Source organism: Lithobates pipiens, unplaced genomic scaffold, assembly GCF_037356315.1.
Source record: "Lithobates pipiens isolate NorthernLeopardFrog02 unplaced genomic scaffold, aLitPip1_a1.2 Scaffold_1, whole genome shotgun sequence".
Lineage (NCBI taxonomy): Eukaryota > Metazoa > Chordata > Amphibia > Anura > Ranidae > Lithobates > Lithobates pipiens.
This window is the reverse complement of record NW_027507685.1, coordinates 242,062,458-242,087,956: the sequence shown is the minus strand read 5'-3', so window position 1 is coordinate 242,087,956 and position 25,499 is coordinate 242,062,458. Positions and strand designations below refer to the sequence as shown.

Genomic DNA, 25,499 nt, shown 5'->3' with positions numbered 1-25,499 from the left:
CTGGGCTTCTGCTTCGTTAAGGGCCAAAAAATGCTCCGCCATCCATCGGCCTGGTTTTCTCAGTTCCGCTGAGCCTTGTCAAGCTTTTCGCGCTTTTAGGCCCACATGGCCAACTCGGCCAGCTGTTAAGAGACTAGGATAACCCACTGCTAACCAGCTGTAGCTAGAAGTGCCTCCTTCACCCCATTTTGGAGACCTTGGTTCTGACGGAAGAAAGCCGTATTTGCCCACTCCAAAGTGCATCAACGCCATCTTGGGTATTTGCCATTGACTTCGTCTCGCTAGCCTGGGAAAAACGGGGCACACCTCTCCCTGGTGGTCTAGTGGCTAGGATTCGGCGCTCTCACCGCCGCGGCCCGGGTTCGATTCCCGGTCAGGGAATTCTTCTTTGCCCTGGTAGCAGCTGGACACTATCGTCTGGGCTTCTGCTTCGTTAAGGGCCAAAAAATGCTCCGCCATCCATCGGCCTGGTTTTCTCAGTTGCGCTGAGCCTTGTCAAGCTTTTCGCGCTTTTAGGCCCACATGGTCAACTCGGCCAGCTGTTAAGAGACTAGGATAACCCACTGCTAACCAGCTGTAGCTAGAAGTGCCTCCTTCACCCCATTTTGGAGACCTTGGTTCTGACGGAAGAAAGCCGTATTTGCCCACTCCAAAGTGCATCAACGCCATCTTGGGTATTTGCCATTGACTTCGTCTCGCTAGCCTGGGAAGAACGGGGCACACCTCTCCCTGGTGGTCTAGTGGCTAGGATTCGGCGCTCTCACCGCCGCGGCCCGGGTTCGATTCCCGGTCAGGGAATTCTTCTTTGCCCTGGTAGCAGCTGGACACTATCGTCTGGGCTTCTGCTTCGTTAAGGGCCAAAAAATGCTCCGCCATCCATCGGCCTGGTTTTCTCAGTTGCGCTGAGCCTTGTCAAGCTTTTCGCGCTTTTAGGCCCACATGGTCAACTCGGCCAGCTGTTAAGAGACTAGGATAACCCACTGCTAACCAGCTGTAGCTAGAAGTGCCTCCTTCACCCCATTTTGGAGACCTTGGTTCTGACGGAAGAAAGCCGTATTTGCCCACTCCAAAGTGCATCAACGCCATCTTGGGTATTTGCCATTGACTTCGTCTCGCTAGCCTGGGAAGAACAGGGCACACCTCTCCCTGGTGGTCTAGTGGCTAGGATTCGGCGCTCTCACCGCCGCAGCCCGGGTTCGATTCCCGGTCAGGGAATTCTTCTTTGCCCTGGTAGCAGCTGGACACTATCGTCTGGGCTTCTGCTTCGTTAAGGGCCAAAAAATGCTCCGCCATCCATCGGCCTGGTTTTCTCAGTTCCGCTGAGCCTTGTCAAGCTTTTCGCGCTTTTAGGCCCACATGGCCAACTCGGCCAGCTGTTAAGAGACTAGGATAACCCACTGCTAACCAGCTGTAGCTAGAAGTGCCTCCTTCACCCCATTTTGGAGACCTTGGTTCTGACGGAAGAAAGCCGTATTTGCCCACTCCAAAGTGCATCAACGCCATCTTGGGTATTTGCCATTGACTTCGTCTCGCTAGCCTGGGAAAAACGGGGCACACCTCTCCCTGGTGGTCTAGTGGCTAGGATTCGGCGCTCTCACCGCCGCGGCCCGGGTTCGATTCCCGGTCAGGGAATTCTTCTTTGCCCTGGTAGCAGCTGGACACTATCGTCTGGGCTTCTGCTTCGTTAAGGGCCAAAAAATGCTCCGCCATCCATCGGCCTGGTTTTCTCAGTTGCGCTGAGCCTTGTCAAGCTTTTCGCGCTTTTAGGCCCACATGGTCAACTCGGCCAGCTGTTAAGAGACTAGGATAACCCACTGCTAACCAGCTGTAGCTAGAAGTGCCTCCTTCACCCCATTTTGGAGACCTTGGTTCTGACGGAAGAAAGCCGTATTTGCCCACTCCAAAGTGCATCAACGCCATCTTGGGTATTTGCCATTGACTTCGTCTCGCTAGCCTGGGAAGAACGGGGCACACCTCTCCCTGGTGGTCTAGTGGCTAGGATTCGGCGCTCTCACCGCCGCGGCCCGGGTTCGATTCCCGGTCAGGGAATTCTTCTTTGCCCTGGTAGCAGCTGGACACTATCGTCTGGGCTTCTGCTTCGTTAAGGGCCAAAAAATGCTCCGCCATCCATCGGCCTGGTTTTCTCAGTTGCGCTGAGCCTTGTCAAGCTTTTCGCGCTTTTAGGCCCACATGGTCAACTCGGCCAGCTGTTAAGAGACTAGGATAACCCACTGCTAACCAGCTGTAGCTAGAAGTGCCTCCTTCACCCCATTTTGGAGACCTTGGTTCTGACGGAAGAAAGCCGTATTTGCCCACTCCAAAGTGCATCAACGCCATCTTGGGTATTTGCCATTGACTTCGTCTCGCTAGCCTGGGAAGAACAGGGCACACCTCTCCCTGGTGGTCTAGTGGCTAGGATTCGGCGCTCTCACCGCCGCAGCCCGGGTTCGATTCCCGGTCAGGGAATTCTTCTTTGCCCTGGTAGCAGCTGGACACTATCGTCTGGGCTTCTGCTTCGTTAAGGGCCAAAAAATGCTCCGCCATCCATCGGCCTGGTTTTCTCAGTTCCGCTGAGCCTTGTCAAGCTTTTCGCGCTTTTAGGCCCACATGGCCAACTCGGCCAGCTGTTAAGAGACTAGGATAACCCACTGCTAACCAGCTGTAGCTAGAAGTGCCTCCTTCACCCCATTTTGGAGACCTTGGTTCTGACGGAAGAAAGCCGTATTTGCCCACTCCAAAGTGCATCAACGCCATCTTGGGTATTTGCCATTGACTTCGTCTCGCTAGCCTGGGAAAAACGGGGCACACCTCTCCCTGGTGGTCTAGTGGCTAGGATTCGGCGCTCTCACCGCCGCGGCCCGGGTTCGATTCCCGGTCAGGGAATTCTTCTTTGCCCTGGTAGCAGCTGGACACTATCGTCTGGGCTTCTGCTTCGTTAAGGGCCAAAAAATGCTCCGCCATCCATCGGCCTGGTTTTCTCAGTTGCGCTGAGCCTTGTCAAGCTTTTCGCGCTTTTAGGCCCACATGGTCAACTCGGCCAGCTGTTAAGAGACTAGGATAACCCACTGCTAACCAGCTGTAGCTAGAAGTGCCTCCTTCACCCCATTTTGGAGACCTTGGTTCTGACGGAAGAAAGCCGTATTTGCCCACTCCAAAGTGCATCAACGCCATCTTGGGTATTTGCCATTGACTTCGTCTCGCTAGCCTGGGAAAAACGGGGCACACCTCTCCCTGGTGGTCTAGTGGCTAGGATTCGGCGCTCTCACCGCCGCGGCCCGGGTTCGATTCCCGGTCAGGGAATTCTTCTTTGCCCTGGTAGCAGCTGGACACTATCGTCTGGGCTTCTGCTTCGTTAAGGGCCAAAAAATGCTCCGCCATCCATCGGCCTGGTTTTCTCAGTTGCGCTGAGCCTTGTCAAGCTTTTCGCGCTTTTAGGCCCACATGGTCAACTCGGCCAGCTGTTAAGAGACTAGGATAACCCACTGCTAACCAGCTGTAGCTAGAAGTGCCTCCTTCACCCCATTTTGGAGACCTTGGTTCTGACGGAAGAAAGCCGTATTTGCCCACTCCAAAGTGCATCAACGCCATCTTGGGTATTTGCCATTGACTTCGTCTCGCTAGCCTGGGAAGAACAGGGCACACCACTCCCTGGTGGTCTAGTGGCTAGGATTCGGCGCTCTCACCGCCGCAGCCCGGGTTCGATTCCCGGTCAGGGAATTCTTCTTTGCCCTGGTAGCAGCTGGACACTATCGTCTGGGCTTCTGCTTCGTTAAGGGCCAAAAAATGCTCCGCCATCCATCGGCCTGGTTTTCTCAGTTCCGCTGAGCCTTGTCAAGCTTTTCGCGCTTTTAGGCCCACATGGCCAACTCGGCCAGCTGTTAAGAGACTAGGATAACCCACTGCTAACCAGCTGTAGCTAGAAGTGCCTCCTTCACCCCATTTTGGAGACCTTGGTTCTGACGGAAGAAAGCCGTATTTGCCCACTCCAAAGTGCATCAACGCCATCTTGGGTATTTGCCATTGACTTCGTCTCGCTAGCCTGGGAAAAACGGGGCACACCTCTCCCTGGTGGTCTAGTGGCTAGGATTCGGCGCTCTCACCGCCGCGGCCCGGGTTCGATTCCCGGTCAGGGAATTCTTCTTTGCCCTGGTAGCAGCTGGACACTATCGTCTGGGCTTCTGCTTCGTTAAGGGCCAAAAAATGCTCCGCCATCCATCGGCCTGGTTTTCTCAGTTGCGCTGAGCCTTGTCAAGCTTTTCGCGCTTTTAGGCCCACATGGTCAACTCGGCCAGCTGTTAAGAGACTAGGATAACCCACTGCTAACCAGCTGTAGCTAGAAGTGCCTCCTTCACCCCATTTTGGAGACCTTGGTTCTGACGGAAGAAAGCCGTATTTGCCCACTCCAAAGTGCATCAACGCCATCTTGGGTATTTGCCATTGACTTCGTCTCGCTAGCCTGGGAAGAACGGGGCACACCTCTCCCTGGTGGTCTAGTGGCTAGGATTCGGCGCTCTCACCGCCGCGGCCCGGGTTCGATTCCCGGTCAGGGAATTCTTCTTTGCCCTGGTAGCAGCTGGACACTATCGTCTGGGCTTCTGCTTCGTTAAGGGCCAAAAAATGCTCCGCCATCCATCGGCCTGGTTTTCTCAGTTGCGCTGAGCCTTGTCAAGCTTTTCGCGCTTTTAGGCCCACATGGTCAACTCGGCCAGCTGTTAAGAGACTAGGATAACCCACTGCTAACCAGCTGTAGCTAGAAGTGCCTCCTTCACCCCATTTTGGAGACCTTGGTTCTGACGGAAGAAAGCCGTATTTGCCCACTCCAAAGTGCATCAACGCCATCTTGGGTATTTGCCATTGACTTCGTCTCGCTAGCCTGGGAAGAACAGGGCACACCTCTCCCTGGTGGTCTAGTGGCTAGGATTCGGCGCTCTCACCGCCGCAGCCCGGGTTCGATTCCCGGTCAGGGAATTCTTCTTTGCCCTGGTAGCAGCTGGACACTATCGTCTGGGCTTCTGCTTCGTTAAGGGCCAAAAAATGCTCCGCCATCCATCGGCCTGGTTTTCTCAGTTCCGCTGAGCCTTGTCAAGCTTTTCGCGCTTTTAGGCCCACATGGCCAACTCGGCCAGCTGTTAAGAGACTAGGATAACCCACTGCTAACCAGCTGTAGCTAGAAGTGCCTCCTTCACCCCATTTTGGAGACCTTGGTTCTGACGGAAGAAAGCCGTATTTGCCCACTCCAAAGTGCATCAACGCCATCTTGGGTATTTGCCATTGACTTCGTCTCGCTAGCCTGGGAAAAACGGGGCACACCTCTCCCTGGTGGTCTAGTGGCTAGGATTCGGCGCTCTCACCGCCGCGGCCCGGGTTCGATTCCCGGTCAGGGAATTCTTCTTTGCCCTGGTAGCAGCTGGACACTATCGTCTGGGCTTCTGCTTCGTTAAGGGCCAAAAAATGCTCCGCCATCCATCGGCCTGGTTTTCTCAGTTGCGCTGAGCCTTGTCAAGCTTTTCGCGCTTTTAGGCCCACATGGTCAACTCGGCCAGCTGTTAAGAGACTAGGATAACCCACTGCTAACCAGCTGTAGCTAGAAGTGCCTCCTTCACCCCATTTTGGAGACCTTGGTTCTGACGGAAGAAAGCCGTATTTGCCCACTCCAAAGTGCATCAACGCCATCTTGGGTATTTGCCATTGACTTCGTCTCGCTAGCCTGGGAAGAACAGGGCACACCTCTCCCTGGTGGTCTAGTGGCTAGGATTCGGCGCTCTCACCGCCGCAGCCCGGGTTCGATTCCCGGTCAGGGAATTCTTCTTTGCCCTGGTAGCAGCTGGACACTATCGTCTGGGCTTCTGCTTCGTTAAGGGCCAAAAAATGCTCCGCCATCCATCGGCCTGGTTTTCTCAGTTCCGCTGAGCCTTGTCAAGCTTTTCGCGCTTTTAGGCCCACATGGCCAACTCGGCCAGCTGTTAAGAGACTAGGATAACCCACTGCTAACCAGCTGTAGCTAGAAGTGCCTCCTTCACCCCATTTTGGAGACCTTGGTTCTGACGGAAGAAAGCCGTATTTGCCCACTCCAAAGTGCATCAACGCCATCTTGGGTATTTGCCATTGACTTCGTCTCGCTAGCCTGGGAAAAACGGGGCACACCTCTCCCTGGTGGTCTAGTGGCTAGGATTCGGCGCTCTCACCGCCGCGGCCCGGGTTCGATTCCCGGTCAGGGAATTCTTCTTTGCCCTGGTAGCAGCTGGACACTATCGTCTGGGCTTCTGCTTCGTTAAGGGCCAAAAAATGCTCCGCCATCCATCGGCCTGGTTTTCTCAGTTGCGCTGAGCCTTGTCAAGCTTTTCGCGCTTTTAGGCCCACATGGTCAACTCGGCCAGCTGTTAAGAGACTAGGATAACCCACTGCTAACCAGCTGTAGCTAGAAGTGCCTCCTTCACCCCATTTTGGAGACCTTGGTTCTGACGGAAGAAAGCCGTATTTGCCCACTCCAAAGTGCATCAACGCCATCTTGGGTATTTGCCATTGACTTCGTCTCGCTAGCCTGGGAAGAACGGGGCACACCTCTCCCTGGTGGTCTAGTGGCTAGGATTCGGCGCTCTCACCGCCGCGGCCCGGGTTCGATTCCCGGTCAGGGAATTCTTCTTTGCCCTGGTAGCAGCTGGACACTATCGTCTGGGCTTCTGCTTCGTTAAGGGCCAAAAAATGCTCCGCCATCCATCGGCCTGGTTTTCTCAGTTGCGCTGAGCCTTGTCAAGCTTTTCGCGCTTTTAGGCCCACATGGTCAACTCGGCCAGCTGTTAAGAGACTAGGATAACCCACTGCTAACCAGCTGTAGCTAGAAGTGCCTCCTTCACCCCATTTTGGAGACCTTGGTTCTGACGGAAGAAAGCCGTATTTGCCCACTCCAAAGTGCATCAACGCCATCTTGGGTATTTGCCATTGACTTCGTCTCGCTAGCCTGGGAAGAACAGGGCACACCACTCCCTGGTGGTCTAGTGGCTAGGATTCGGCGCTCTCACCGCCGCAGCCCGGGTTCGATTCCCGGTCAGGGAATTCTTCTTTGCCCTGGTAGCAGCTGGACACTATCGTCTGGGCTTCTGCTTCGTTAAGGGCCAAAAAATGCTCCGCCATCCATCGGCCTGGTTTTCTCAGTTCCGCTGAGCCTTGTCAAGCTTTTCGCGCTTTTAGGCCCACATGGCCAACTCGGCCAGCTGTTAAGAGACTAGGATAACCCACTGCTAACCAGCTGTAGCTAGAAGTGCCTCCTTCACCCCATTTTGGAGACCTTGGTTCTGACGGAAGAAAGCCGTATTTGCCCACTCCAAAGTGCATCAACGCCATCTTGGGTATTTGCCATTGACTTCGTCTCGCTAGCCTGGGAAAAACGGGGCACACCTCTCCCTGGTGGTCTAGTGGCTAGGATTCGGCGCTCTCACCGCCGCGGCCCGGGTTCGATTCCCGGTCAGGGAATTCTTCTTTGCCCTGGTAGCAGCTGGACACTATCGTCTGGGCTTCTGCTTCGTTAAGGGCCAAAAAATGCTCCGCCATCCATCGGCCTGGTTTTCTCAGTTGCGCTGAGCCTTGTCAAGCTTTTCGCGCTTTTAGGCCCACATGGTCAACTCGGCCAGCTGTTAAGAGACTAGGATAACCCACTGCTAACCAGCTGTAGCTAGAAGTGCCTCCTTCACCCCATTTTGGAGACCTTGGTTCTGACGGAAGAAAGCCGTATTTGCCCACTCCAAAGTGCATCAACGCCATCTTGGGTATTTGCCATTGACTTCGTCTCGCTAGCCTGGGAAGAACGGGGCACACCTCTCCCTGGTGGTCTAGTGGCTAGGATTCGGCGCTCTCACCGCCGCGGCCCGGGTTCGATTCCCGGTCAGGGAATTCTTCTTTGCCCTGGTAGCAGCTGGACACTATCGTCTGGGCTTCTGCTTCGTTAAGGGCCAAAAAATGCTCCGCCATCCATCGGCCTGGTTTTCTCAGTTGCGCTGAGCCTTGTCAAGCTTTTCGCGCTTTTAGGCCCACATGGTCAACTCGGCCAGCTGTTAAGAGACTAGGATAACCCACTGCTAACCAGCTGTAGCTAGAAGTGCCTCCTTCACCCCATTTTGGAGACCTTGGTTCTGACGGAAGAAAGCCGTATTTGCCCACTCCAAAGTGCATCAACGCCATCTTGGGTATTTGCCATTGACTTCGTCTCGCTAGCCTGGGAAGAACAGGGCACACCTCTCCCTGGTGGTCTAGTGGCTAGGATTCGGCGCTCTCACCGCCGCAGCCCGGGTTCGATTCCCGGTCAGGGAATTCTTCTTTGCCCTGGTAGCAGCTGGACACTATCGTCTGGGCTTCTGCTTCGTTAAGGGCCAAAAAATGCTCCGCCATCCATCGGCCTGGTTTTCTCAGTTCCGCTGAGCCTTGTCAAGCTTTTCGCGCTTTTAGGCCCACATGGCCAACTCGGCCAGCTGTTAAGAGACTAGGATAACCCACTGCTAACCAGCTGTAGCTAGAAGTGCCTCCTTCACCCCATTTTGGAGACCTTGGTTCTGACGGAAGAAAGCCGTATTTGCCCACTCCAAAGTGCATCAACGCCATCTTGGGTATTTGCCATTGACTTCGTCTCGCTAGCCTGGGAAAAACGGGGCACACCTCTCCCTGGTGGTCTAGTGGCTAGGATTCGGCGCTCTCACCGCCGCGGCCCGGGTTCGATTCCCGGTCAGGGAATTCTTCTTTGCCCTGGTAGCAGCTGGACACTATCGTCTGGGCTTCTGCTTCGTTAAGGGCCAAAAAATGCTCCGCCATCCATCGGCCTGGTTTTCTCAGTTGCGCTGAGCCTTGTCAAGCTTTTCGCGCTTTTAGGCCCACATGGTCAACTCGGCCAGCTGTTAAGAGACTAGGATAACCCACTGCTAACCAGCTGTAGCTAGAAGTGCCTCCTTCACCCCATTTTGGAGACCTTGGTTCTGACGGAAGAAAGCCGTATTTGCCCACTCCAAAGTGCATCAACGCCATCTTGGGTATTTGCCATTGACTTCGTCTCGCTAGCCTGGGAAGAACGGGGCACACCTCTCCCTGGTGGTCTAGTGGCTAGGATTCGGCGCTCTCACTGCCGCGGCCCGGGTTCGATTCCCGGTCAGGGAATTCTTCTTTGCCCTGGTAGCAGCTGGACACTATCGTCTGGGCTTCTGCTTCGTTAAGGGCCAAAAAATGCTCCGCCATCCATCGGCCTGGTTTTCTCAGTTGCGCTGAGCCTTGTCAAGCTTTTCGCGCTTTTAGGCCCACATGGTCAACTCGGCCAGCTGTTAAGAGACTAGGATAACCCACTGCTAACCAGCTGTAGCTAGAAGTGCCTCCTTCACCCCATTTTGGAGACCTTGGTTCTGACGGAAGAAAGCCGTATTTGCCCACTCCAAAGTGCATCAACGCCATCTTGGGTATTTGCCATTGACTTCGTCTCGCTAGCCTGGGAAGAACAGGGCACACCTCTCCCTGGTGGTCTAGTGGCTAGGATTCGGCGCTCTCACCGCCGCAGCCCGGGTTCGATTCCCGGTCAGGGAATTCTTCTTTGCCCTGGTAGCAGCTGGACACTATCGTCTGGGCTTCTGCTTCGTTAAGGGCCAAAAAATGCTCCGCCATCCATCGGCCTGGTTTTCTCAGTTCCGCTGAGCCTTGTCAAGCTTTTCGCGCTTTTAGTCCCACATGGCCAACTCGGCCAGCTGTTAAGAGACTAGGATAACCCACTGCTAACCAGCTGTAGCTAGAAGTGCCTCCTTCACCCCATTTTGGAGACCTTGGTTCTGACGGAAGAAAGCCGTATTTGCCCACTCCAAAGTGCATCAACGCCATCTTGGGTATTTGCCATTGACTTCGTCTCGCTAGCCTGGGAAAAACGGGGCACACCTCTCCCTGGTGGTCTAGTGGCTAGGATTCGGCGCTCTCACCGCCGCGGCCTGGGTTCGATTCCCGGTCAGGGAATTCTTCTTTGCCCTGGTAGCAGCTGGACACTATCGTCTGGGCTTCTGCTTCGTTAAGGGCCAAAAAATGCTCCGCCATCCATCGGCCTGGTTTTCTCAGTTGCGCTGAGCCTTGTCAAGCTTTTCGCGCTTTTAGGCCCACATGGTCAACTCGGCCAGCTGTTAAGAGACTAGGATAACCCACTGCTAACCAGCTGTAGCTAGAAGTGCCTCCTTCACCCCATTTTGGAGACCTTGGTTCTGACGGAAGAAAGCCGTATTTGCCCACTCCAAAGTGCATCAACGCCATCTTGGGTATTTGCCATTGACTTCGTCTCGCTAGCCTGGGAAGAACGGGGCACACCTCTCCCTGGTGGTCTAGTGGCTAGGATTCGGCGCTCTCACCGCCGCGGCCCGGGTTCGATTCCCGGTCAGGGAATTCTTCTTTGCCCTGGTAGCAGCTGGACACTATCGTCTGGGCTTCTGCTTCGTTAAGGGCCAAAAAATGCTCCGCCATCCATCGGCCTGGTTTTCTCAGTTGCGCTGAGCCTTGTCAAGCTTTTCGCGCTTTTAGGCCCACATGGTCAACTCGGCCAGCTGTTAAGAGACTAGGATAACCCACTGCTAACCAGCTGTAGCTAGAAGTGCCTCCTTCACCCCATTTTGGAGACCTTGGTTCTGACGGAAGAAAGCCGTATTTGCCCACTCCAAAGTGCATCAACGCCATCTTGGGTATTTGCCATTGACTTCGTCTCGCTAGCCTGGGAAGAACAGGGCACACCTCTCCCTGGTGGTCTAGTGGCTAGGATTCGGCGCTCTCACCACCGCAGCCCGGGTTCGATTCCGGGTCAGGGAATTCTTCTTTGCCCTGGTAGCAGCTGGACACTATCGTCTGGGCTTCTGCTTCGTTAAGGGCCAAAAAATGCTCCGCCATCCATCGGCCTGGTTTTCTCAGTTCCGCTGAGCCTTGTCAAGCTTTTCGCGCTTTTAGGCCCACATGGCCAACTCGGCCAGCTGTTAAGAGACTAGGATAACCCACTGCTAACCAGCTGTAGCTAGAAGTGCCTCCTTCACCCCATTTTGGAGACCTTGGTTCTGACGGAAGAAAGCCGTATTTGCCCACTCCAAAGTGCATCAACGCCATCTTGGGTATTTGCCATTGACTTCGTCTCGCTAGCCTGGGAAAAACGGGGCACACCTCTCCCTGGTGGTCTAGTGGCTAGGATTCGGCGCTCTCACCGCCGCGGCCCGGGTTCGATTCCCGGTCAGGGAATTCTTCTTTGCCCTGGTAGCAGCTGGACACTATCGTCTGGGCTTCTGCTTCGTTAAGGGCCAAAAAATGCTCCGCCATCCATCGGCCTGGTTTTCTCAGTTGCGCTGAGCCTTGTCAAGCTTTTCGCGCTTTTAGGCCCACATGGTCAACTCGGCCAGCTGTTAAGAGACTAGGATAACCCACTGCTAACCAGCTGTAGCTAGAAGTGCCTCCTTCACCCCATTTTGGAGACCTTGGTTCTGACGGAAGAAAGCCGTATTTGCCCACTCCAAAGTGCATCAACGCCATCTTGGGTATTTGCCATTGACTTCGTCTCGCTAGCCTGGGAAGAACAGGGCACACCTCTCCCTGGTGGTCTAGTGGCTAGGATTCGGCGCTCTCACCGCCGCGGCCTGGGTTCGATTCCCGGTCAGGGAATTCTTCTTTGCCCTGGTAGCAGCTGGACACTATCGTCTGGGCTTCTGCTTCGTTAAGGGCCAAAAAATGCTCCGCCATCCATCGGCCTGGTTTTCTCAGTTGCGCTGAGCCTTGTCAAGCTTTTCGCGCTTTTAGGCCCACATGGTCAACTCGGCCAGCTGTTAAGAGACTAGGATAACCCACTGCTAACCAGCTGTAGCTAGAAGTGCCTCCTTCACCCCATTTTGGAGACCTTGGTTCTGACGGAAGAAAGCCGTATTTGCCCACTCCAAAGTGCATCAACGCCATCTTGGGTATTTGCCATTGACTTCGTCTCGCTAGCCTGGGAAGAACAGGGCACACCTCTCCCTGGTGGTCTAGTGGCTAGGATTCGGCGCTCTCACCGCCGCAGCCCGGGTTCGATTCCCGGTCAGGGAATTCTTCTTTGCCCTGGTAGCAGCTGGACACTATCGTCTGGGCTTCTGCTTCGTTAAGGGCCAAAAAATGCTCCGCCATCCATCGGCCTGGTTTTCTCAGTTCCGCTGAGCCTTGTCAAGCTTTTCGCGCTTTTAGGCCCACATGGCCAACTCGGCCAGCTGTTAAGAGACTAGGATAACCCACTGCTAACCAGCTGTAGCTAGAAGTGCCTCCTTCACCCCATTTTGGAGACCTTGGTTCTGACGGAAGAAAGCCGTATTTGCCCACTCCAAAGTGCATCAACGCCATCTTGGGTATTTGCCATTGACTTCGTCTCGCTAGCCTGGGAAAAACGGGGCACACCTCTCCCTGGTGGTCTAGTGGCTAGGATTCGGCGCTCTCACCGCCGCGGCCCGGGTTCGATTCCCGGTCAGGGAATTCTTCTTTGCCCTGGTAGCAGCTGGACACTATCGTCTGGGCTTCTGCTTCGTTAAGGGCCAAAAAATGCTCCGCCATCCATCGGCCTGGTTTTCTCAGTTGCGCTGAGCCTTGTCAAGCTTTTCGCGCTTTTAGGCCCACATGGTCAACTCGGCCAGCTGTTAAGAGACTAGGATAACCCACTGCTAACCAGCTGTAGCTAGAAGTGCCTCCTTCACCCCATTTTGGAGACCTTGGTTCTGACGGAAGAAAGCCGTATTTGCCCACTCCAAAGTGCATCAACGCCATCTTGGGTATTTGCCATTGACTTCGTCTCGCTAGCCTGGGAAGAACGGGGCACACCTCTCCCTGGTGGTCTAGTGGCTAGGATTCGGCGCTCTCACCGCCGCGGCCCGGGTTCGATTCCCGGTCAGGGAATTCTTCTTTGCCCTGGTAGCAGCTGGACACTATCGTCTGGGCTTCTGCTTCGTTAAGGGCCAAAAAATGCTCCGCCATCCATCGGCCTGGTTTTCTCAGTTGCGCTGAGCCTTGTCAAGCTTTTCGCGCTTTTAGGCCCACATGGTCAACTCGGCCAGCTGTTAAGAGACTAGGATAACCCACTGCTAACCAGCTGTAGCTAGAAGTGCCTCCTTCACCCCATTTTGGAGACCTTGGTTCTGACGGAAGAAAGCCGTATTTGCCCACTCCAAAGTGCATCAACGCCATCTTGGGTATTTGCCATTGACTTCGTCTCGCTAGCCTGGGAAGAACAGGGCACACCTCTCCCTGGTGGTCTAGTGGCTAGGATTCGGCGCTCTCACCGCCGCAGCCCGGGTTCGATTCCCGGTCAGGGAATTCTTCTTTGCCCTGGTAGCAGCTGGACACTATCGTCTGGGCTTCTGCTTCGTTAAGGGCCAAAAAATGCTCCGCCATCCATCGGCCTGGTTTTCTCAGTTCCGCTGAGCCTTGTCAAGCTTTTCGCGCTTTTAGGCCCACATGGCCAACTCGGCCAGCTGTTAAGAGACTAGGATAACCCACTGCTAACCAGCTGTAGCTAGAAGTGCCTCCTTCACCCCATTTTGGAGACCTTGGTTCTGACGGAAGAAAGCCGTATTTGCCCACTCCAAAGTGCATCAACGCCATCTTGGGTATTTGCCATTGACTTCGTCTCGCTAGCCTGGGAAAAACGGGGCACACCTCTCCCTGGTGGTCTAGTGGCTAGGATTCGGCGCTCTCACCGCCGCGGCCCGGGTTCGATTCCCGGTCAGGGAATTCTTCTTTGCCCTGGTAGCAGCTGGACACTATCGTCTGGGCTTCTGCTTCGTTAAGGGCCAAAAAATGCTCCGCCATCCATCGGCCTGGTTTTCTCAGTTGCGCTGAGCCTTGTCAAGCTTTTCGCGCTTTTAGGCCCACATGGTCAACTCGGCCAGCTGTTAAGAGACTAGGATAACCCACTGCTAACCAGCTGTAGCTAGAAGTGCCTCCTTCACCCCATTTTGGAGACCTTGGTTCTGACGGAAGAAAGCCGTATTTGCCCACTCCAAAGTGCATCAACGCCATCTTGGGTATTTGCCATTGACTTCGTCTCGCTAGCCTGGGAAGAACGGGGCACACCTCTCCCTGGTGGTCTAGTGGCTAGGATTCGGCGCTCTCACCGCCGCGGCCCGGGTTCGATTCCCGGTCAGGGAATTCTTCTTTGCCCTGGTAGCAGCTGGACACTATCGTCTGGGCTTCTGCTTCGTTAAGGGCCAAAAAATGCTCCGCCATCCATCGGCCTGGTTTTCTCAGTTGCGCTGAGCCTTGTCAAGCTTTTCGCGCTTTTAGGCCCACATGGTCAACTCGGCCAGCTGTTAAGAGACTAGGATAACCCACTGCTAACCAGCTGTAGCTAGAAGTGCCTCCTTCACCCCATTTTGGAGACCTTGGTTCTGACGGAAGAAAGCCGTATTTGCCCACTCCAAAGTGCATCAACGCCATCTTGGGTATTTGCCATTGACTTCGTCTCGCTAGCCTGGGAAGAACAGGGCACACCTCTCCCTGGTGGTCTAGTGGCTAGGATTCGGCGCTCTCACCGCCGCAGCCCGGGTTCGATTCCCGGTCAGGGAATTCTTCTTTGCCCTGGTAGCAGCTGGACACTATCGTCTGGGCTTCTGCTTCGTTAAGGGCCAAAAAATGCTCCGCCATCCATCGGCCTGGTTTTCTCAGTTCCGCTGAGCCTTGTCAAGCTTTTCGCGCTTTTAGGCCCACATGGCCAACTCGGCCAGCTGTTAAGAGACTAGGATAACCCACTGCTAACCAGCTGTAGCTAGAAGTGCCTCCTTCACCCCATTTTGGAGACCTTGGTTCTGACGGAAGAAAGCCGTATTTGCCCACTCCAAAGTGCATCAACGCCATCTTGGGTATTTGCCATTGACTTCGTCTCGCTAGCCTGGGAAAAACGGGGCACACCTCTCCCTGGTGGTCTAGTGGCTAGGATTCGGCGCTCTCACCGCCGCGGCCCGGGTTCGATTCCCGGTCAGGGAATTCTTCTTTGCCCTGGTAGCAGCTGGACACTATCGTCTGGGCTTCTGCTTCGTTAAGGGCCAAAAAATGCTCCGCCATCCATCGGCCTGGTTTTCTCAGTTGCGCTGAGCCTTGTCAAGCTTTTCGCGCTTTTAGGCCCACATGGTCAACTCGGCCAGCTGTTAAGAGACTAGGATAACCCACTGCTAACCAGCTGTAGCTAGAAGTGCCTCCTTCACCCCATTTTGGAGACCTTGGTTCTGACGGAAGAAAGCCGTATTTGCCCACTCCAAAGTGCATCAACGCCATCTTGGGTATTTGCCATTGACTTCGTCTCGCTAGCCTGGGAAGAACGGGGCACACCTCTCCCTGGTGGTCTAGTGGCTAGGATTCGGCGCTCTCACCGCCGCGGCCCGGGTTCGATTCCCGGTCAGGGAATTCTTCTTTGCCCTGGTAGCAGCTGGACACTATCGTCTGGGCTTCTGCTTCGTTAAGGGCCAAAAAATGCTCCGCCATCCATCGGCCTGGTTTTCTCAGTTGCGCTGAGCCTTGTCAAGCTTTTCGCGCTTTTAGGCCCACATGGTCAACTCGGCCAGCTGTTAAGAGACTAGGATAACCCACTGCTAACCAGCTGTAGCTAGAAGTGCCTCCTTCACCCCATTTTGGAGACCTTGGTTCTGACGGAAGAAAGCCGTATTTGCCCACTCCAAAGTGCATCAACGCCATCTTGGGTATTTGCCATTGACTTCGTCTCGCTAGCCTGGGAAGAACAGGGCACACCTCTCCCTGGTGGTCTAGTGGCTAGGATTCGGCGCTCTCACCGCCGCAGCCCGGGTTCGATTCCCGGTCAGGGAATTCTTCTTTGCCCTGGTAGCAGCTGGACACTATCGTCTGGGCTTCTGCTTCGTTAAGGGCCAAAAAATGCTCCGCCATCCATCGGCCTGGTTTTCTCAGTTCCGCTGAGCCTTGTCAAGCTTTTCGCGCTTTTAGGCCCACATGGCCAACTCGGCCAGCTGTTAAGAGACTAGGATAACCCACTGCTAACCAGCTGTAGCTAGAAGTGCCTCCTTCACCCCATTTTGGAGACCTTGGTTCTGACGGAAGAAAGCCGTATTTGCCCACTCCAAAGTGCATCAACGCCATCTTGGGTATTTGCCATTGACTTCGTCTCGCTAGCCTGGGAAAAACGGGGCACACCTCTCCCTGGTGGTCTAGTGGCTAGGATTCGGCGCTCTCACCGCCGCGGCCCGGGTTCGATTCCCGGTCAGGGAATTCTTCTTTGCCCTGGTAGCAGCTGGACACTATCGTCTGGGCTTCTGCTTCGTTAAGGGCCAAAAAATGCTCCGCCATCCATCGGCCTGGTTTTCTCAGTTCCGCTGAGCCTTGTCAAGCTTTTCGCGCTTTTAGGCCCACATGGCCAACTCGGCCAGCTGTTAAGAGACTAGGATAACCCACTGCTAACCAGCTGTAGCTAGAAGTGCCTCCTTCACCCCATTTTGGAGACCTTGGTTCTGACGGAAGAAAGCCGTATTTGCCCACTCCAAAGTGCATCAACGCCATCTTGGGTATTTGCCATTGACTTCGTCTCGCTAGCCTGGGAAGAACAGGGCACACCTCTCCCTGGTGGTCTAGTGGCTAGGATTCGGCGCTCTCACCGCCGCAGCCCGGGTTCGATTCCCGGTCAGGGAATTCTTCTTTGCCCTGGTAGCAGCTGGACACTATCGTCTGGGCTTCTGCTTCGTTAAGGGCCAAAAAATGCTCCGCCATCCATCGGCCTGGTTTTCTCAGTTCCGCTGAGCCTTGTCAAGCTTTTCGCGCTTTTAGGCCCACATGGCCAACTCGGCCAGCTGTTAAGAGACTAGGATAACCCACTGCTAACCAGCTGTAGCTAGAAGTGCCTCCTTCACCCCATTTTGGAGACCTTGGTTCTGACGGAAGAAAGCCGTATTTGCCCACTCCAAAGTGCATCAACGCCATCTTGGGTATTTGCCATTGACTTCGTCTCGCTAGCCTGGGAAAAACGGGGCACACCTCTCCCTGGTGGTCTAGTGGCTAGGATTCGGCGCTCTCACCGCCGCGGCCCGGGTTCGATTCCCGGTCAGGGAATTCTTCTTTGCCCTGGTAGCAGCTGGACACTATCGTCTGGGCTTCTGCTTCGTTAAGGGCCAAAAAATGCTCCGCCATCCATCGGCCTGGTTTTCTCAGTTCCGCTGAGCCTTGTCAAGCTTTTCGCGCTTTTAGGCCCACATGGCCAACTCGGCCAGCTGTTAAGAGACTAGGATAACCCACTGCTAACCAGCTGTAGCTAGAAGTGCCTCCTTCACCCCATTTTGGAGACCTTGGTTCTGACGGAAGAAAGCCGTATTTGCCCACTCCAAAGTGCATCAACGCCATCTTGGGTATTTGCCATTGACTTCGTCTCGCTAGCCTGGGAAAAACGGGGCACACCTCTCCCTGGTGGTCTAGTGGCTAGGATTCGGCGCTCTCACCGCCGCGGCCCGGGTTCGATTCCCGGTCAGGGAATTCTTCTTTGCCCTGGTAGCAGCTGGACACTATCGTCTGGGCTTCTGCTTCGTTAAGGGCCAAAAAATGCTCCGCCATCCATCGGCCTGGTTTTCTCAGTTGCGCTGAGCCTTGTCAAGCTTTTCGCGCTTTTAGGCCCACATGGTCAACTCGGCCAGCTGTTAAGAGACTAGGATAACCCACTGCTAACCAGCTGTAGCTAGAAGTGCCTCCTTCACCCCATTTTGGAGACCTTGGTTCTGACGGAAGAAAGCCGTATTTGCCCACTCCAAAGTGCATCAACGCCATCTTGGGTATTTGCCATTGACTTCGTCTCGCTAGCCTGGGAAAAACGGGGCACACCTCTCCCTGGTGGTCTAGTGGCTAGGATTCGGCGCTCTCACCGCCGCGGCCCGGGTTCGATTCCCGGTCAGGGAATTCTTCTTTGCCCTGGTAGCAGCTGGACACTATCGTCTGGGCTTCTGCTTCGTTAAGGGCCAAAAAATGCTCCGCCATCCATCGGCCTGGTTTTCTCAGTTGCGCTGAGCCTTGTCAAGCTTTTCGCGCTTTTAGGCCCACATGGTCAACTCGGCCAGCTGTTAAGAGACTAGGATAACCCACTGCTAACCAGCTGTAGCTAGAAGTGCCTCCTTCACCCCATTTTGGAGACCTTGGTTCTGACGGAAGAAAGCCGTATTTGCCCACTCCAAAGTGCATCAACGCCATCTTGGGTATTTGCCATTGACTTCGTCTCGCTAGCCTGGGAAGAACGGGGCACACCTCTCCCTGGTGGTCTAGTGGCTAGGATTCGGCGCTCTCACCGCCGCGGCCCGGGTTCGATTCCCGGTCAGGGAATTCTTCTTTGCCCTGGTAGCAGCTGGACACTATCGTCTGGGCTTCTGCTTCGTTAAGGGCCAAAAAATGCTCCGCCATCCATCGGCCTGGTTTTCTCAGTTGCGCTGAGCCTTGTCAAGCTTTTCGCGCTTTTAGGCCCACATGGTCAACTCGGCCAGCTGTTAAGAGACTAGGATAACCCACTGCTAACCAGCTGTAGCTAGAAGTGCCTCCTTCACCCCATTTTGGAGACCTTGGTTCTGACGGAAGAAAGCCGTATTTGCCCACTCCAAAGTGCATCAACGCCATCTTGGGTATTTGCCATTGACTTCGTCTCGCTAGCCTGGGAAGAACAGGGCACACCTCTCCCTGGTGGTCTAGTGGCTAGGATTCGGCGCTCTCACCGCCGCAGCCCGGGTTCGATTCCCGGTCAGGGAATTCTTCTTTGCCCTGGTAGCAGCTGGACACTATCGTCTGGGCTTCTGCTTCGTTAAGGGCCAAAAAATGCTCCGCCATCCATCGGCCTGGTTTTCTCAGTTCCGCTGAGCCTTGTCAAGCTTTTCGCGCTTTTAGGCCCACATGGCCAACTCGGCCAGCTGTTAAGAGACTAGGATAACCCACTGCTAACCAGCTGTAGCTAGAAGTGCCTCCTTCACCCCATTTTGGAGACCTTGGTTCTGACGGAAGAAAGCCGTATTTGCCCACTCCAAAGTGCATCAACGCCATCTTGGGTATTTGCCATTGACTTCGTCTCGCTAGCCTGGGAAAAACGGGGCACACCTCTCCCTGGTGGTCTAGTGGCTAGGATTCGGCGCTCTCACCGCCGCGGCCCGGGTTCGATTCCCGGTCAGGGAATTCTTCTTTGCCCTGGTAGCAGCTGGACACTATCGTCTGGGCTTCTGCTTCGTTAAGGGCCAAAAAATGCTCCGCCATCCATCGGCCTGGTTTTCTCAGTTGCGCTGAGCCTTGTCAAGCTTTTCGCGCTTTTAGGCCCACATGGTCAACTCGGCCAGCTGTTAAGAGACTAGGATAACCCACTGCTAACCAGCTGTAGCTAGAAGTGCCTCCTTCACCCCATTTTGGAGACCTTGGTTCTGACGGAAGAAAGCCGTATTTGCCCACTCCAAAGTGCATCAACGCCATCTTGGGTATTTGCCATTGACTTCGTCTCGCTAGCCTGGGAAGAACGGGGCACACCTCTCCCTGGTGGTCTAGTGGCTAGGATTCGGCGCTCTCACCGCCGCGGCCCGGGTTCGATTCCCGGTCAGGGAATTCTTCTTTGCCCTGGTAGCAGCTGGACACTATCGTCTGGGCTTCTGCTTCGTTAAGGGCCAAAAAATGCTCCGCCATCCATCGGCCTGGTTTTCTCAGTTGCGCTGAGCCTTGTCAAGCTTTTCGCGCTTTTAGGCCCACATGGTCAACTCGGCCAGCTGTTAAGAGACTAGGATAACCCACTGCTAACCAGCTGTAGCTAGAAGTGCCTACTTCACCCCATTTTGGAGACCTTGGTTCTGACGGAAGAAAGCCGTATTTGCCCACTCCAAAGTGCATCAACGCCATCTTGGGTATTTGCCATTGACTTCGTCTCGCTAGCCTGGGAAGAGCAGGGCACACCTCTCCCTGGTGGTCTAGTGGCTAGGATTCGGCGCTCTCACCGCCGCAGCCCGGGTTCGATTCCCGGTCAGGGAATTCTTCTTTGCCCTGGTAGCAGCTGGACACTATCGTCTGGGCTTCTGCTTCGTTAAGGGCCAAAAAATGCTCCGCCATCCATCGGCCTGGTTTTCTCAGTTCCGCTGAGCCTTGTCAAGCTTTTCGCGCTTTTAGGCCCACATGGCCAACTCGGCCAGCTGTTAAGAGACTAGGATAACCCACTGCTAACCAGCTGTAGCTAGAAGTGCCTCCTTCACCCCATTTTGGAGACCTTGGTTCTGACGGAAGAAAGCCGTATTTGCCCACTCCAAAGTGCATCAACGCCATCTTGGGTATTTGCCATTGACTTCGTCTCGCTAGCCTGGGAAAAACGGGGCACACCTCTCCCTGGTGGTCTAGTGGCTAGGATTCGGCGCTCTCACCGCCGCGGCCCGGGTTCAATTCCCGGTCAGGGAATTCTTCTTTGCCCTGGTAGCAGCTGGACACGATCGTCTGGGCTTCTGCTTCGTTAAGGGCCAAAAAATGCTCCGCCATCCATCAGCCTGGTTTTCTCAGTTGCGCTGAGCCTTGTCAAGCTTTTCGCGCTTTTAGGCCCACATGGTCAACTCGGCCAACTGTTAAGAGACTAGGATAACCCACTGCTAACCAGCTGTAGCTAGAAGTGCCTCCTTCACCCCATTTTGGAGACCTTGGTTCTGACGGAAGAAAGCCGTATTTGCCCACTCCAAAGTGCATCAACGCCATCTTGGGTATTTGCCATTGACTTCGTCTCGCTAGCCTGGGAAGAACGGGGCACACCTCTCCCTGGTGGTCTAGTGGCTAGGATTCGGCGCTCTCACCGCCGCGGCCCGGGTTCGATTCCCGGTCAGGGAATTCTTCTTTGCCCTGGTAGCAGCTGGACACTATCGTCTGGGCTTCTGCTTCGTTAAGGGCCAAAAAATGCTCCGCCATCCATCGGCCTGGTTTTCTCAGTTGCGCTGAGCCTTGTCAAGCTTTTCGCGCTTTTAGGCCCACATGGTCAACTCGGCCAGCTGTTAAGAGACTAGGATAACCCACTGCTAACCAGCTGTAGCTAGAAGTGCCTCCTTCACCCCATTTTGGAGACCTTGGTTCTGACGGAAGAAAGCCGTATTTGCCCACTCCAAAGTGCATCAACGCCATCTTGGGTATTTGCCATTGACTTCGTCTCGCTAGCCTGGGAAGAACGGGGCACACCTCTCCCTGGTGGTCTAGTGGCTAGGATTCGGCGCTCTCACCGCCGCAGCCCGGGTTCGATTCCCGGTCAGGGAATTCTTCTTTGCCCTGGTAGCAGCTGGACACTATCGTCTGGGCTTCTGCTTCGTTAAGGGCCAAAAAATGCTCCGCCATCCATCGGCCTGGTTTTCTCAGTTGCGCTGAGCCTTGTCAAGCTTTTCGCGCTTTTAGGCCCACATGGTCAACTCGGCCAGCTGTTAAGAGACTAGGATAACCCACTGCTAACCAGCTGTAGCTAGAAGTGCCTCCTTCACCCCATTTTGGAGACCTTGGTTCTGACGGAAGAAAGCCGTATTTGCCCACTCCAAAGTGCATCAACGCCATCTTGGGTATTTGCCATTGACTTCGTCTCGCTAGCCTGGGAAGAACAGGGCACACTTCTCCCTGGTGGTCTAGTGGCTAGGGTTCGGCGCTCTCACCGCCGCAGCCCGGGTTCGATTCCCGGTCAGGGAATTCTTCTTTGCCCTGGTAGCAGCTGGACACTATCGTCTGGGCTTCTGCTTCGTTAAGGGCCAAAAAATGCTCCGCCATCCATCGGCCTGGTTTTCTCAGTTCCGCTGAGCCTTGTCAAGCTTTTCGCGCTTTTAGGCCCACATGGCCAACTCGGCCAGCTGTTAAGAGACTAGGATAACCCACTGCTAACCAGCTGTAGCTAGAAGTGCCTCCTTCACCCCATTTTGGAGACCTTGGTTCTGACGGAAGAAAGCCGTATTTGCCCACTCCAAAGTGCATCAACGCCATCTTGGGTATTTGCCATTGACTTCGTCTCGCTAGCCTGGGAAAAACGGGGCACACCTCTCCCTGGTGGTCTAGTGGCTAGGATTCGGCGCTCTCACCGCCGCGGCCCGGGTTCGATTCCCGGTCAGGGAATTCTTCTTTGCCCTGGTAGCAGCTGGACACTATCGTCTGGGCTTCTGCTTCGTTAAGGGCCAAAAAATGCTCCGCCATCCATCGGCCTGGTTTTCTCAGTTGCGCTGAGCCTTGTCAAGCTTTTCGCGCTTTTAGGCCCACATGGTCAACTCGGCCAGCTGTTAAGAGACTAGGATAACCCACTGCTAACCAGCTGTAGCTAGAAGTGCCTCCTTCACCCCATTTTGGAGACCTTGGTTCTGACGGAAGAAAGCCGTATTTGCCCACTCCAAAGTGCATCAACGCCATCTTGGGTATTTGCCATTGACTTCGTCTCGCTAGCCTGGGAAGAACGGGGCACACCTCTCCCTGGTGGTCTAGTGGCTAGGATTCGGCGCTCTCACCGCCGCGGCCCGGGTTCGATTCCCGGTCAGGGAATTCTTCTTTGCCCTGGTAGCAGCTGGACACTATCGTCTGGGCTTCTGCTTCGTTAAGGGCCAAAAAATGCTCCGCCATCCATCGGCCTGGTTTTCTCAGTTGCGCTGAGCCTTGTCAAGCTTTTCGCGCTTTTAGGCCCACATGGTCAACTCGGCCAGCTGTTAAGAGACTAGGATAACCCACTGCTAACCAGCTGTAGCTAGAAGTGCCTCCTTCACCCCATTTTGGAGACCTTGGTTCTGACGGAAGAAAGCCGTATTTGCCCACTCCAAAGTGCATCAACGCCATCTTGGGTATTTGCCATTGACTTCGTCTCGCTAGCCTGGGAAGAACAGGGCACACCTCTCCCTGGTGGTCTAGTGGCTAGGATTCGGCGCTCTCACCGCCGCAGCCCGGGTTCGATTCCCGGTCAGGGAATTCTTCTTTGCCCTGGTAGCAGCTGGACACTATCGTCTGGGCTTCTGCTTCGTTAAGGGCCAAAAAATGCTCCGCCATCCATCGGCCTGGTTTTCTCAGTTCCGCTGAGCCTTGTCAAGCTTTTCGCGCTTTTAGGCCCACATGGCCAACTCGGCCAGCTGTTAAGAGACTAGGATAACCCACTGCTAACCAGCTGTAGCTAGAAGTGCCTCCTTCACCCCATTTTGGAGACCTTGGTTCTGACGGAAGAAAGCCGTATTTGCCCACTCCAAAGTGCATCAACGCCATCTTGGGTATTTGCCATTGACTTCGTCTCGCTAGCCTGGGAAAAACGGGGCACACCTCTCCCTGGTGGTCTAGTGGCTAGGATTCGGCGCTCTCACCGCCGCGGCCCGGGTTCGATTCCCGGTCAGGGAATTCTTCTTTGCCCTGGTAGCAGCTGGACACTATCGTCTGGGCTTCTGCTTCGTTAAGGGCCAAAAAATGCTCCGCCATCCATCGGCCTGGTTTTCTCAGTTGCGCTGAGCCTTGTCAAGCTTTTCGCGCTTTTAGGCCCACATGGTCAACTCGGCCAGCTGTTAAGAGACTAGGATAACCCACTGCTAACCAGCTGTAGCTAGAAGTGCCTCCTTCACCCCATTTTGGAGACCTTGGTTCTGACGGAAGAAAGCCGTATTTGCCCACTCCAAAGTGCATCAACGCCATCTTGGGTATTTGCCATTGACTTCGTCTCGCTAGCCTGGGAAGAACGGGGCACACCTCTCCCTGGTGGTCTAGTGGCTAGGATTCGGCGCTCTCACCGCCGCGGCCCGGGTTCGATTCCCGGTCAGGGAATTCTTCTTTGCCCTGGTAGCAGCTGGACACTATCGTCTGGGCTTCTGCTTCGTTAAGGGCCAAAAAATGCTCCGCCATCCATCGGCCTGGTTTTCTCAGTTGCGCTGAGCCTTGTCAAGCTTTTCGCGCTTTTAGGCCCACATGGTCAACTCGGCCAGCTGTTAAGAGACTAGGATAAGCCACTGCTAACCAGCTGTAGCTAGAAGTGCCTACTTCACCCCATTTTGGAGACCTTGGTTCTGACGGAAGAAAGCCGTATTTGCCCACTCCAAAGTGCATCAACGCCATCTTGGGTATTTGCCATTGACTTCGTCTCGCTAGCCTGGGAAGAGCAGGGCACACCTCTCCCTGGTGGTCTAGTGGCTAGGATTCGGCGCTCTCACCGCCGCAGCCCGGGTTCGATTCCCGGTCAGGGAATTCTTCTTTGCCCTGGTAGCAGCTGGACACTATCGTCTGGGCTTCTGCTTCGTTAAGGGCCAAAAAATGCTCCGCCATCCATCGGCCTGGTTTTCTCAGTTCCGCTGAGCCTTGTCAAGCTTTTCGCGCTTTTAGGCCCACATGGCCAACTCGGCCAGCTGTTAAGAGACTAGGATAACCCACTGCTAACCAGCTGTAGCTAGAAGTGCCTCCTTCACCCCATTTTGGAGACCTTGGTTCTGACGGAAGAAAGCCGTATTTGCCCACTCCAAAGTGCATCAACGCCATCTTGGGTATTTGCCATTGACTTCGTCTCGCTAGCCTGGGAAAAACGGGGCACACCTCTCCCTGGTGGTCTAGTGGCTAGGATTCGGCGCTCTCACCGCCGCGGCCCGGGTTCAATTCCCGGTCAGGGAATTCTTCTTTGCCCTGGTAGCAGCTGGACACGATCGTCTGGGCTTCTGCTTCGTTAAGGGCCAAAAAATGCTCCGCCATCCATCGGCCTGGTTTTCTCAGTTGCGCTGAGCCTTGTCAAGCTTTTCGCGCTTTTAGGCCCACATGGTCAACTCGGCCAGCTGTTAAGAGACTAGGATAACCCACTGCTAACCAGCTGTAGCTAGAAGTGCCTCCTTCACCCCATTTTGGAGACCTTGGTTCTGACGGAAGAAAGCCGTATTTGCCCACTCCAAAGTGCATCAACGCCATCTTGGGTATTTGCCATTGACTTCGTCTCGCTAGCCTGGGAAGAACGGGGCACACCTCTCCCTGGTGGTCTAGTGGCTAGGATTCGGCGCTCTCACCGCCGCGGCCCGGGTTCGATTCCCGGTCAGGGAATTCTTCTTTGCCCTGGTAGCAGCTGGACACTATCGTCTGGGCTTCTGCTTCGTTAAGGGCCAAAAAATGCTCCGCCATCCATCGGCCTGGTTTTCTCAGTTGCGCTGAGCCTTGTCAAGCTTTTCGCGCTTTTAGGCCCACATGGTCAACTCGGCCAGCTGTTAAGAGACTAGGATAACCCACTGCTAACCAGCTGTAGCTAGAAGTGCCTCCTTCACCCCATTTTGGAGACCTTGGTTCTGACGGAAGAAAGCCGTATTTGCCCACTCCAAAGTGCATCAACGCCATCTTGGGTATTTGCCATTGACTTCATCTCGCTAGCCTGGGAAGATTGGGGCACACCTCTCCCTGGTGGTCTAGTGGCTAGGATTCGGCGCTCTCACCGCCGCAGCCCGGGTTCGATTCCCGGTCAGGGAATTCTTCTTTGCCCTGGTAGCAGCTGGACACTATCGTCTGGGCTTCTGCTTCGTTAAGGGCCAAAAAATGCTCCGCCATCCATCGGCCTGGTTTTCTCA

General features: G+C 54.7%; 35 non-coding genes across 35 annotated transcripts; all 35 read left to right on the top strand.

Annotated features, from left to right (window-relative positions):
* The first annotated feature begins 309 nt into the window (after positions 1 to 309).
* TRNAE-CUC (transfer RNA glutamic acid (anticodon CUC)) lies at positions 310 to 381 on the top strand. Its single transcript has one exon. It is a non-coding gene; the product is annotated as a tRNA-Glu (tRNA).
* A 345-nt stretch (positions 382 to 726) lies between these two features.
* TRNAE-CUC (transfer RNA glutamic acid (anticodon CUC)) lies at positions 727 to 798 on the top strand. Its single transcript has one exon. It is a non-coding gene; the product is annotated as a tRNA-Glu (tRNA).
* Positions 799 to 1,560: 762 nt separating this feature from the next.
* On the top strand, positions 1,561 to 1,632 carry TRNAE-CUC (transfer RNA glutamic acid (anticodon CUC)). Its single transcript has one exon. It is a non-coding gene; the product is annotated as a tRNA-Glu (tRNA).
* Positions 1,633 to 1,977: 345 nt separating this feature from the next.
* On the top strand, positions 1,978 to 2,049 carry TRNAE-CUC (transfer RNA glutamic acid (anticodon CUC)). Its single transcript has one exon. It is a non-coding gene; the product is annotated as a tRNA-Glu (tRNA).
* Positions 2,050 to 2,811: 762 nt separating this feature from the next.
* Positions 2,812 to 2,883, top strand: TRNAE-CUC (transfer RNA glutamic acid (anticodon CUC)). The gene has a single exon. It is a non-coding gene; the product is annotated as a tRNA-Glu (tRNA).
* Positions 2,884 to 3,228: 345 nt separating this feature from the next.
* On the top strand, positions 3,229 to 3,300 carry TRNAE-CUC (transfer RNA glutamic acid (anticodon CUC)). The gene has a single exon. It is a non-coding gene; the product is annotated as a tRNA-Glu (tRNA).
* Positions 3,301 to 4,062: 762 nt separating this feature from the next.
* Positions 4,063 to 4,134, top strand: TRNAE-CUC (transfer RNA glutamic acid (anticodon CUC)). The gene has a single exon. It is a non-coding gene; the product is annotated as a tRNA-Glu (tRNA).
* A 345-nt stretch (positions 4,135 to 4,479) lies between these two features.
* TRNAE-CUC (transfer RNA glutamic acid (anticodon CUC)) lies at positions 4,480 to 4,551 on the top strand. Its single transcript has one exon. It is a non-coding gene; the product is annotated as a tRNA-Glu (tRNA).
* Positions 4,552 to 5,313: 762 nt separating this feature from the next.
* TRNAE-CUC (transfer RNA glutamic acid (anticodon CUC)) lies at positions 5,314 to 5,385 on the top strand. The gene has a single exon. It is a non-coding gene; the product is annotated as a tRNA-Glu (tRNA).
* Positions 5,386 to 6,147: 762 nt separating this feature from the next.
* TRNAE-CUC (transfer RNA glutamic acid (anticodon CUC)) lies at positions 6,148 to 6,219 on the top strand. Its single transcript has one exon. It is a non-coding gene; the product is annotated as a tRNA-Glu (tRNA).
* Positions 6,220 to 6,564: 345 nt separating this feature from the next.
* Positions 6,565 to 6,636, top strand: TRNAE-CUC (transfer RNA glutamic acid (anticodon CUC)). The gene has a single exon. It is a non-coding gene; the product is annotated as a tRNA-Glu (tRNA).
* A 762-nt stretch (positions 6,637 to 7,398) lies between these two features.
* Positions 7,399 to 7,470, top strand: TRNAE-CUC (transfer RNA glutamic acid (anticodon CUC)). The gene has a single exon. It is a non-coding gene; the product is annotated as a tRNA-Glu (tRNA).
* Positions 7,471 to 7,815: 345 nt separating this feature from the next.
* Positions 7,816 to 7,887, top strand: TRNAE-CUC (transfer RNA glutamic acid (anticodon CUC)). Its single transcript has one exon. It is a non-coding gene; the product is annotated as a tRNA-Glu (tRNA).
* A 762-nt stretch (positions 7,888 to 8,649) lies between these two features.
* On the top strand, positions 8,650 to 8,721 carry TRNAE-CUC (transfer RNA glutamic acid (anticodon CUC)). Its single transcript has one exon. It is a non-coding gene; the product is annotated as a tRNA-Glu (tRNA).
* Positions 8,722 to 10,317: 1,596 nt separating this feature from the next.
* On the top strand, positions 10,318 to 10,389 carry TRNAE-CUC (transfer RNA glutamic acid (anticodon CUC)). Its single transcript has one exon. It is a non-coding gene; the product is annotated as a tRNA-Glu (tRNA).
* A 762-nt stretch (positions 10,390 to 11,151) lies between these two features.
* Positions 11,152 to 11,223, top strand: TRNAE-CUC (transfer RNA glutamic acid (anticodon CUC)). Its single transcript has one exon. It is a non-coding gene; the product is annotated as a tRNA-Glu (tRNA).
* A 1,179-nt stretch (positions 11,224 to 12,402) lies between these two features.
* On the top strand, positions 12,403 to 12,474 carry TRNAE-CUC (transfer RNA glutamic acid (anticodon CUC)). The gene has a single exon. It is a non-coding gene; the product is annotated as a tRNA-Glu (tRNA).
* Positions 12,475 to 12,819: 345 nt separating this feature from the next.
* TRNAE-CUC (transfer RNA glutamic acid (anticodon CUC)) lies at positions 12,820 to 12,891 on the top strand. Its single transcript has one exon. It is a non-coding gene; the product is annotated as a tRNA-Glu (tRNA).
* A 762-nt stretch (positions 12,892 to 13,653) lies between these two features.
* TRNAE-CUC (transfer RNA glutamic acid (anticodon CUC)) lies at positions 13,654 to 13,725 on the top strand. Its single transcript has one exon. It is a non-coding gene; the product is annotated as a tRNA-Glu (tRNA).
* Positions 13,726 to 14,070: 345 nt separating this feature from the next.
* On the top strand, positions 14,071 to 14,142 carry TRNAE-CUC (transfer RNA glutamic acid (anticodon CUC)). The gene has a single exon. It is a non-coding gene; the product is annotated as a tRNA-Glu (tRNA).
* A 762-nt stretch (positions 14,143 to 14,904) lies between these two features.
* Positions 14,905 to 14,976, top strand: TRNAE-CUC (transfer RNA glutamic acid (anticodon CUC)). Its single transcript has one exon. It is a non-coding gene; the product is annotated as a tRNA-Glu (tRNA).
* Positions 14,977 to 15,321: 345 nt separating this feature from the next.
* Positions 15,322 to 15,393, top strand: TRNAE-CUC (transfer RNA glutamic acid (anticodon CUC)). The gene has a single exon. It is a non-coding gene; the product is annotated as a tRNA-Glu (tRNA).
* A 762-nt stretch (positions 15,394 to 16,155) lies between these two features.
* TRNAE-CUC (transfer RNA glutamic acid (anticodon CUC)) lies at positions 16,156 to 16,227 on the top strand. The gene has a single exon. It is a non-coding gene; the product is annotated as a tRNA-Glu (tRNA).
* A 762-nt stretch (positions 16,228 to 16,989) lies between these two features.
* Positions 16,990 to 17,061, top strand: TRNAE-CUC (transfer RNA glutamic acid (anticodon CUC)). The gene has a single exon. It is a non-coding gene; the product is annotated as a tRNA-Glu (tRNA).
* Positions 17,062 to 17,406: 345 nt separating this feature from the next.
* On the top strand, positions 17,407 to 17,478 carry TRNAE-CUC (transfer RNA glutamic acid (anticodon CUC)). Its single transcript has one exon. It is a non-coding gene; the product is annotated as a tRNA-Glu (tRNA).
* A 345-nt stretch (positions 17,479 to 17,823) lies between these two features.
* On the top strand, positions 17,824 to 17,895 carry TRNAE-CUC (transfer RNA glutamic acid (anticodon CUC)). Its single transcript has one exon. It is a non-coding gene; the product is annotated as a tRNA-Glu (tRNA).
* Positions 17,896 to 18,240: 345 nt separating this feature from the next.
* On the top strand, positions 18,241 to 18,312 carry TRNAE-CUC (transfer RNA glutamic acid (anticodon CUC)). Its single transcript has one exon. It is a non-coding gene; the product is annotated as a tRNA-Glu (tRNA).
* A 762-nt stretch (positions 18,313 to 19,074) lies between these two features.
* TRNAE-CUC (transfer RNA glutamic acid (anticodon CUC)) lies at positions 19,075 to 19,146 on the top strand. Its single transcript has one exon. It is a non-coding gene; the product is annotated as a tRNA-Glu (tRNA).
* A 345-nt stretch (positions 19,147 to 19,491) lies between these two features.
* Positions 19,492 to 19,563, top strand: TRNAE-CUC (transfer RNA glutamic acid (anticodon CUC)). The gene has a single exon. It is a non-coding gene; the product is annotated as a tRNA-Glu (tRNA).
* A 1,179-nt stretch (positions 19,564 to 20,742) lies between these two features.
* On the top strand, positions 20,743 to 20,814 carry TRNAE-CUC (transfer RNA glutamic acid (anticodon CUC)). The gene has a single exon. It is a non-coding gene; the product is annotated as a tRNA-Glu (tRNA).
* A 1,179-nt stretch (positions 20,815 to 21,993) lies between these two features.
* TRNAE-CUC (transfer RNA glutamic acid (anticodon CUC)) lies at positions 21,994 to 22,065 on the top strand. The gene has a single exon. It is a non-coding gene; the product is annotated as a tRNA-Glu (tRNA).
* A 345-nt stretch (positions 22,066 to 22,410) lies between these two features.
* On the top strand, positions 22,411 to 22,482 carry TRNAE-CUC (transfer RNA glutamic acid (anticodon CUC)). The gene has a single exon. It is a non-coding gene; the product is annotated as a tRNA-Glu (tRNA).
* A 762-nt stretch (positions 22,483 to 23,244) lies between these two features.
* TRNAE-CUC (transfer RNA glutamic acid (anticodon CUC)) lies at positions 23,245 to 23,316 on the top strand. The gene has a single exon. It is a non-coding gene; the product is annotated as a tRNA-Glu (tRNA).
* Positions 23,317 to 23,661: 345 nt separating this feature from the next.
* On the top strand, positions 23,662 to 23,733 carry TRNAE-CUC (transfer RNA glutamic acid (anticodon CUC)). The gene has a single exon. It is a non-coding gene; the product is annotated as a tRNA-Glu (tRNA).
* A 1,179-nt stretch (positions 23,734 to 24,912) lies between these two features.
* TRNAE-CUC (transfer RNA glutamic acid (anticodon CUC)) lies at positions 24,913 to 24,984 on the top strand. The gene has a single exon. It is a non-coding gene; the product is annotated as a tRNA-Glu (tRNA).
* The last annotated feature ends 515 nt before the right edge of the window (positions 24,985 to 25,499 follow it).